We start from the raw sequence: 8,379 nt of genomic DNA on the forward strand, positions 1-8,379 counted from the left end.
GGATGAATTACAGATAGAACCCCTCCCCCAACACTGGATAAATTACAGATTGAACCCCTCCCCAACACTGGATAAATTAAAGATAGAACCCCTCCCCAACACTGGATAAATTACACATAGAACCACTCCCAAACACCAGGATGAATTTCAGATAGAACCCCTCCCCCAACACTGGATAAATTACAGATAGAACCCCTCCCCAACACTGGATAAATTACATGTAGAACCCCTCCCCAACACCAGGATAAAATACAGATAGAACCCCTCCCCAACACTGGATATATTACAGATAGATCCCGTCCCCAACACTGGGTAAATTGCAGATAGAACCCCTCCCCAACACTGGATAAATTACAGATAGAACCCGTCCACAACACTGGATCAATTTCTGGTAGAACCCCTCCTCCAACACCAGGATAAATTACAGATAGAACCCCTCCCCAACACTGGATCAATTACAGATAGAACACCTCCCCCAACACTGGATAAATTACAGATAGAACCCCTCCCCCAACACTGGATAAATTACAGATAGAATCCCTCCCCCGACACTGGATGAATTACAGATGGAACCTCTCCGCCAACACAGGATAAATTACAGATAGAACCCCTCCCCCGACACTGGATAAATTACAGATAGAACCCCTCCCCCAACACTGGATAAATTACAGATTGAACCCCTCCCCAACACTGGATAAATTACAGATAGAACCCCTCCCTCACACTGGATAAATTACAGATAGAACCCCTCCCAAACACCAGGATAAATTACAGATAGAACCCCTCCCCCAACGCTGGATAAATTACATATCGAACCCCTCTCCAACACCAGGATAAAATACAGATAGAACCCCTCCCCAACACTGGATAAATTACAGATAGAACCCCTCCCCAACACTGGATCAATTTCAGGTAGAACCCCTCCCCCAACACCAGGATAAATTACAGATAGAACCCCTCCCCAACACTGGATCAATTTCTGGTAGAACCCCTCCCCCAACACCAGCATAACTTACATATAGAACCCCTCCCCATCACCAGGATAAATTTCAGTTAGAACCCCTCCCCAACACTGGATCAATTACAGATAAAACCCCTCCCCCAACACCAGGATAACTTACAGATAGAAGCCTCCCCAACACTGGATAAATTACAGATAGAATCCCTCCCCAACACCAGGATAAATTACAGATAGAACCCCTCCCCTACACTGGATAAATTACAGATAGAACCACTCCCCAACACTGGATTAATTACAGAGAGAACCCCTCCGCAACACTGGATAAATTACATACAGAATCCCTCCCCAACACTGGATAAATAACAGATAAAACGCTTCCCCAACACTGAATAAATTACAGATAGAACCCGTCCGCAACACTGGATAAATTACAGATAGAACCCCTCCCCCGACACTGGATAAATTACAGATGGAACCCCTCCCCAACACTGGATAAATTAGAGATAGAACCCCACGCCAACACTTGATAAATTACAGACAGAACCCCTCCCCAACACTGGATAAATTACAGACGGAACCCCTCCCCAACACTGGATAAATTACAGATAGAACCCCTCCCCAACACTGGATAAATTACAGATAGAACCCCTCCGCAACGCTGGATAAATTACAGATAGAACCCCTCCCCCAACACTGGATAAATTACAGATGGAACCCCTCCCCCGACACTGGATAAATTACAGGTAGAACCCCTCCCCCGACACTGGATAAATTACAGATAGAACCCCTTCCCCGACACTGGAGAAATTACAGATGGAACCCCTCCGCAACACTGCATAAATTACAGATAGAACCAATCCCCCGACACTGGATAAATTAAAGCTAGAACCCCTCCCCCAACACTGGATAAATTAGAGATAGAACCCCTCCGCCGACACTGGATAAATTACAGATGGAACCCCTCCCCCAACACTGGATAAATTACAGATAGATCCCCTCCCGAACACTGGATAAATTATTGATAGAACCCCTCCCCAACACTGGATAAATTACAGATGGAACCCCTCCCGCAGCACTGGATAAATTACAGATAGAACCCCTCCCCAACACCAGGATAAATTACAGATAGAACCCCTCCCCAACACTGGATAAATTACAGATAGAACCCCTCCCCAACACTGGATAAATTACAGGTAGAACCCGTCCCCAACATTGGATAAATTGCAGATAGAACCCCTCCCCAACACTGGATAAATTACAGATAGAACCCCTCCCCTGACATTGGATAAATTACAAATAGAACCCCTCCCCCGACACTGGATAAATTACAGATAGTACCCCTCCCCCAACACTGGATAAATTACAGGTAGAACCCCTCCCCCAACACTGGATAAATTACAGACAGAACCCCTCCCCAACACCGGGATAAATTACAGATAGAACACCTCCCCAACACTGGTTAAATTACAGATAGAACCCCTCCCCAACACCGGATAAATTGCAGATAGAACCCCTCCCCCAACACTGGATAAATTACAGATAGAACCCCTCCCTAACACCTGGATAATTTACAGATAGAACACCTCCCCAACACTGGATAAATTACAGATAGAACCCCTCCCCAACACTGGATAAATTACAGATAGAACCCCTCCCCAACACTGGATAAATTACAGGTAGAATCCCTCACCCAACACTGGATAAATTACAGATAGAATCCCTCCCCAACACTGGATAAATTACAGAGAGAACCCCTCCCCAACACTGGATAAATTACAGATAGAACCCCTCCCCCAACACCAGGATAAATTACAGATAGAACCCCTCCCCCAACACTGGAAAAATTACAGGTAGAACCACTCCCAAAAATTGGATATATTACAGATAGAACCCCTCTACCAACACTGGATAAATTACAGATAGAACCCCTCCCAAACATTGGATATATTACAGATAGAACCCCTCCCCCATCACTGGATGAATGACAGATAGAACCCCTCCCCAACACCGGATAAATTACAGATAGAACCCCACCCCAGCACTGCATAAATTACAGATAGAATCCCTCCCCAACACTGGATAAATTACAGATAGAACCCCTCCTCAACACCAGGATAAATTACAGATAGAACCCCTCCCCAACACTGGATAAATTACAGGTAGAACCCCTCCCGCAACACTGGATAAATTACAGATGGAACCCCTCCCCAACACTGGGATAAATTACAGATAGATCCCCTCCCCAACACTGGATAAATTACAGATAGAACCCCTCCCCAACACTGGATAAATTGCAGATAGAACCCCTCTGCCAACACTGGATAAATTACAGATAGAACCCCTCCCTAACACCTGGGTAATTTACAGATAGAACCCCTCCCCAACACTGGATAAATTACATATAGAACCCTTCCCCAACACTGGATAAATTACAGATAGAACCCCTCCCCAACACTGGATAAATTACAGATAGAACCCCTCCCCAACACCAGGGTAAATTACAGTTAGAACCCCTCCCCAACACTGGATCAATTACAGATAGATCCCCTCCCCCGCCACTAGGTAAATTACAGATAGAACCCCTCCCCCAACACTGGATAAATTACAGATAGAACCCCTCACCCGACACTGGATAAATTACAGATGGAACCTCTCCCCCAACACTGGATAAATTACAGATAGAACCCCTCCCCCGACACTGGATGAATAACAGATAGAACCCCTCCCCCAACACTGGATAAATTCCAGATTGCACCCCTCCCCAACACTGGCTAAATTAAAGATAGAACCCCACCCCAACACTGGATAAATTACACATCGAACCCCTCCCAAACACCAGGATGAATTTCAGATAGAACCCCTCCCCCAACACTGGATAAATTACAGCTAGAACCCTTCCCCAACACTGGATAAATTACAGATAGAACCCTTCCCCAAAACTGGATAAATTACAGAAAGACACCTCCCCAGCACTGGATGAACTACAGATAGAACCCCTCCCCAACACTGGATAAATTACATATCGAACCCCTCCCCAACACCAGGATAAAATACAGATAGAACCCCTCCCCAACACTGGATATATTACAGATAGATCCCCTCCCCAACACTGGATAAATTGCAGATAGAACCCCTCCCCAACACTGAATAAATTACAGATAGAACCCATCCACAACACTGGATCAATTTCTGGTAGAACCCCTCCTCCAACACCAGGATAAATTACAGATAGAACCCCTCCCCAACACTGGATAAATTACAGAGACAACCCCTCCCCAACACTGGATAAATTACAGATAGAACCCCTCCCCCAACACCAGGATAAATTACAGATAGAACCCCTCCCCTGACACTGGATGAGTTACAGATGGAACCTCTCCCCCAACACTGGATAAATTACAGATAGAACCCCTCCCCCGACACTGGATAAATTACAGATAGAACCCCTCCCCCAACACTGGATAAATTACAGATTGAACCCCTCCCCAACACTGGATAAATTACAGATAGAACTCCTCCCTCACACTGGATAAATTACAGATAGAACCCCTCCCAAACACCAGGATAAATTACAGATAGAACCCCTCCCCCAACACTGGATAAATTACATATAGAACCCCTCTCCAACACCAGGATAAAATACAGATAGAACCACTCCCCAACACTGGATAAATTACAGATAGAACCCCTCCCCAACACGGGATCAATTTCTGGTAGAACCACTCCCCCAACACCAGGATAAATTACAGATAGAACCCCTCCCCAACACCAGGATAAATTACAGATAGAACCCCTCCCCAACACTGGATAAATTACAGATAGAACCACTCCCCAACACTGGATTAATTACAGATAGAACCCCTCCGCAACACTGGATAAATTACATATAGAATCCCTCCCCAACACTGGATAAATTACAGATAGAACGCTTCCCCAACACTGAATAAATTACAGATAGAACCCCTCCGCAACACTGGATAAATTACAGATAGAACCCCTCCCCCGACACTGGATAAAGTACAGATGGAACCCCTCCCCAACACTGGATAATTTAGAGATAGAACCCCGCGCCAACACTTGATAAATTACAGATAGAACCCCTCCCCAACACTGGATAAATTACAGACGGAACCCCTCCCCAACACTGGATAAATTACAGATAGAACCCCTCCCCAAAACTGGATAAATTACAGATAGAACCCCTCCGCAACGCTGGATAAATTAGAGATAGAACCCCTCCCCCAACACTGGATAAATTACAGATGGAACCCCTCCCCCGACACTGGATAAATTACAGGTAGAACCCCTCCCCCGACACTGGATAAATTACAGATAGAACCCCTTCCCCGACACTGGAGAAATTACAGATGGAACCCCTCCGCAACACTGCATAAATTACAGATAGAACCAATCACCCGACACTGGATAAATTAAAGCTAGAAGCCCTCCCCCAACACTGGATAAATTAGAGATAGATCCCCTCCCCAAAACTGGATAAATTACAGATAGAACCCCTCCGCAACGCTGGATAAATTACAGATGGAACCCCTCCCCCAACACTGGATACATTTCAGATAGATCCCCTCCCGAACACTGGATAAATTACTGATAGAATCCCTCCCCAACACTGGATAATTTACATATGGAACCCCTCCCACAGCACTGGATAAATTACAGATAGAACTCCTCCCCAACACCAGGATAAATTACAGACAGAACCCCTCACCAACACCGAATAAATTACAGATCGAACCCCTCCCCAACACTGGATAAATTACAGATAGAATCCGTCCCCAACAGCAGGATAAATTACAGATAGAACCCCTCCCCTGACACTGGATAAATTACAGATAGAACCCCTCCCCCGACAGTGGATAAATTACAGATAGAACCCCTCCCCCAACACTGGATAAATTACAGGTAGAACCCTCCCCCAACACTAGATAAATTACAGATAGAACCCCTCCCCAACACCGGGATAAATTACAGATAGAACCCCTCCCCAACACTGGATAAATTACAGATAGAACCCCTCCCCAACACTGGATAAATTGCAGAGAGAACCCCTCCCCCAACACTGGATAAATTACAGATAGAACCCCTCCCTAACACCTGGATAATTTACAGATAGAACCCCTCCCCAACACTGGATAAATTACAGATAGAACCCCTCCCCAACACTGGATAAATTACAGATAGAACCCCTCCCCAACACTGGATAAATTACAGATAGAATCCCTCACCCAACACTGGATAAATTACAGATAGAACCCCTCCCCAACACTGGATAAATTACAGATAGAACCCCTCCCAAACATTGGATATATTACAGATAGAACCCCTCTACCAACACTGGATAAATTACAGATAGGACCCCTCCCAAACATTGGATATATTACAGATAGAACCCCTCCCACATCACTGGATGAATGACAGATAGAACCCCTCCCCAACACTGGATAAATTACAGATAGAACCCCACCCCAGCACTGCATAAATTACAGATAGAACCCCTCCCCAACACTGGATAAATTACAGATAGAACCCCTCCTCAACACCAGGATAAATTACAGATAGAACCCCTCCCCAACACTGGATAAATTACAGGTAGAACCCCTCCCCCAACACTGGATAAATTACAGATGGAACCCCTCCCGAACACCGGGATAAATTACAGGTAGAACCCCTCCCCAACACTGGATAAATTACAGATAGAACCCCTCCCCAACACTGGATAAATTGCAGATAGAACCCCTCCCCCAACACTGGATATATTACAGATAGAACCCCTCCCTAACACCTGGGTAATTTACAGATAGAACCCCTCCCCAACACTGGATAAATTACAGAGAGAACCCCTCCCCAACACTGGATAAATTACAGGTAGAACCCCTCCCAAACATTGGATATATTACAGATAGAACCCCTCTACCAACACTGGATAAATTACAGATAGGACCCCTCCCAAACATTGGATATATTACAGATAGAACCCCTCCCCCATCACTGGATGAATGACAGATAGAACCCCTCCCCAACACTGGATAAATTACAGATAGAACCCCACCCCAGCACTGCATAAATTACAGATAGATCCCCTCCCCAACACTGGATAAATTACAGATAGAACCCCTCCTCAACACCAGGATAAATTACAGATAGAACCCCTCCCCAACACTGGATAAATTACACGTAGAACCCCTCCCCCAACACTGGATAAATTACACATGGAACCCCTCCCCAACACCGGGATAAATTACAGGTAGAACCCCTCCCCAACACTGGATAAATTACAGATAGAACCCCTCCCCAACACTGGATAAATTGCAGATAGAACCCCTACCCCAACACTGGATAAATTACAGATAGAATCCCTCCCTAACACCTGGGTAATTTACAGATAGAACACCTCCCCAACACTGGATAAATTACAGATAGAACCCCTCCCCAACACTGGATAAATTACAGATAGAACCCCTCCCCAACACTGGATAAATTACAGATAGAACCCCTCCCCAACACTGGATCAATTTCTGGTAGAACCACTCCCCCAACTCCAGGGTAAATTACAGTTAGAACCCCTCCCCAACACTGGATCAATTACAGATAGATCTCCTCCCCCGCCACTGGATAAATTACAGATAGAACCCCTCCCCCAACACTGGATAAATTACAGATAGAACCCCTCACCCGACACTGGATAAATTACAGATGGAACATCTCCCCCAACACTGGATAAATTACAGATAGAACCCCTCCCCCGACACTGGATGAATTACAGATAGAACTCCTCCCCCAACACTGGATAAATTACAGATTGAACCCCTCCCCAACACTGGATAAATTACACATAGAACCCCTCCAAACACCAGGATGAATTTCAGATAGAACCCCTCCCCCAACACTGGATAAATAACAGCTAGAACCCCTCCCCAACACTGGATAAATTACAGATAGAACCCTTCCCCAAAACTGGATAAATTACAGAAAGACACCTCCCCAGCACTGGATGAACTACAGATAGAACCCCTCCCCAACACTGGATAAATTACATATAGAACCCCTCCCCAACACCAGGATAAAATACAGATAGAACCCCTCCCCAACACTGGATATATTACAGATAGATCCCCTCCCCAACACTGGATAAATTGCAGGTAGAACCCCTCCCCAACACTGAATAAATTACAGATAGAACCCGTCCACAACACTGGATCAATTTCTGGTAGAACCCCTCCTCCAACACCAGGATAAATTACAGAGAGAACCCCTCCCCAACACTGGATAAATTACAGATAGAACCCCTCCCCCAACACCAGGATAAATTACAGATAGAACCCCTCCCCCAACACTGGATAAATTACAGATAGAACCCCTCCCCCGACACAGGATAAATTACAGATAGAACCCCTCCCCCA

Source organism: Somniosus microcephalus, chromosome 6 (assembly GCF_052327205.1).
Source record: "Somniosus microcephalus isolate GS21.2 chromosome 6, FLI_Smic_1.0, whole genome shotgun sequence".
NCBI lineage: Eukaryota > Metazoa > Chordata > Chondrichthyes > Squaliformes > Somniosidae > Somniosus > Somniosus microcephalus.